Source organism: Orycteropus afer, unplaced genomic scaffold (assembly GCF_000298275.1).
Source record: "Orycteropus afer afer isolate SDZICR_OR568_19922 unplaced genomic scaffold, OryAfe1.0 scaffold00542, whole genome shotgun sequence".
Classification (NCBI taxonomy): Eukaryota; Metazoa; Chordata; class Mammalia; order Tubulidentata; family Orycteropodidae; genus Orycteropus; species Orycteropus afer.
Window position 1 is genome coordinate 1,747,190 of NW_006922129.1, and position 1,886 is coordinate 1,749,075.

The window sequence follows — 1,886 nt, forward strand, 5'->3', positions numbered from 1 at the left end:
GAGCAAATGGAAGTTTAGAGAAGTTGATTGGATTGCCCAAGATCACACAGATGTTCAGGGGCACATCAGGGTCCAGGAATAAAGACACATGAGAGAAGGTATGTGCAGAACCCCCTGCTCCAAACCCCTCCAGGCTGCTGCCCACACAGCTCCTGCCCCTTCCAGGCTGTTTCTGCCAATCCTGCTGACCTCTTCCACCACACGCAGAAATGTGATTTGGAGGTGGTGGGAGGTGACAGCCTTGAAGCTCAGTGGCGGTCTTCAACCTTGTCATGGAACTATGCCTTCTACTTTTTGTCCTCAAGAATGCCACTGTGTGAAATGCTTGCCCAGCAAACCAGTTGCCTTAATTCTAGTCTTTTTAAAGAAAAATTCAAATGCATATCTCACTACCGGCAGGATAAGAAGGCCTCAATCTTTACTTATTTCATAAAGGAACTAGTATCTTGGATAACCTGTGTGGCGCCAATGCAGGCAAATATATAATTTTTGTTAAGTGCTTTGACCACAAAGGTCTGGGGAAGCCCTGCTTGGGAATCATTAACAGTGAGTGATTTTCCCTGGATTCTCCAAGGGGTGGTGCTGTATGTACTTCATCTTTTTTTCTTTTTAAAGGATGTAAATTTTAAGTGGATTATTTATTGTTTCTGTGGTATAATACATATTACACTTACCATTTTAACCACATTTGTGTGCAGTTCAGTGACATTAATGACATTTGCCACATTGTACAACCATCACCATTGCCCATTACCAAATGTTATCCCTCACCCCACATGGAAACTCAGTGCCCCTTGAGCAATATCTCCCCATTTCCCCCTTCCTCCCAGCCCCTGGAATCCTTAATGCCATTAATACACTTTTGTCTCTATGCACTTGTCTCTTGTCGATATTTCATGTAAAAGGGATCACTCAGTATATGTCCTTCTGTGTCTGACTGACTTCATTCGGCCCAAGGCTCATCCATGTCATTGCGTGGATCAGAACTTCATTTCTCTTTGTGGCTGAGTAATATTCCATTCTATTTGTTTATCCATGCATCTGTTGATGGGCTCTTGGATTGTTGCCATTTGTGTTTTTAAAATTATAACAGATTTGTTGTAGAACATTGAGAAAAGGTAACTAAACAGAAGGAAGAAAATTCTACTTTACTGCAGATAAACATTGCTAACATTTTTATCTATTTCTGCATATGTATTTAGATTTATTCTATGGGCCATTTATATTTTAATGGGTTAACATTCATTGTATGGATGGAACACCACAGTCATCTAACCAGTTCTTCATTCTTGAACATTCACCCCAATGTTTCACTATAATAAATAAGGATGTAATAACATTCTTTTTTTTTTTTTTTTTAAATTAGGATTTGGGTGAAGATTTACAGAGTAAATTCACTTTTCATACAGCAGTTGACAGATACTTTGTCTCATGTCATTGACCAAAATTTACAATGCAGCAGCTCCCCTCCCACTTCCTCCCCATAGTTACCTCCTCTCAGTGTCCATCCCTTCATACTCTTCTGCACCCTGAGCTATCTCCCTGTGCATAAGCAGCCCTTCCTTCTCCCATGATTGTTCTCTCCAGGGCGCGTGTCTACTTGAGGTAAATGTTTAACTCACATGCCTGTACTTTGTTTGGCTGGAAACCACAGTTGTGGGTTCAATTCCAGACCTGAAGGGCAGCTAGGGGCCATAGTCTCAGTGGTTCCACCAGGCTCTATTGGACCAGCAAACCTGGTCCCCACCTTCTTTTTTTTTTGCCTCCAAATGATTTTGAGTTTTGTTCCACATTGTTCTCCCTCTTTATGCAGGATCTCCTACATCCCTTCCAAGTGGATGGCAGTGGTAGCTGGGCACCATCTAGTTCTTCTGGTCTCATAGTTG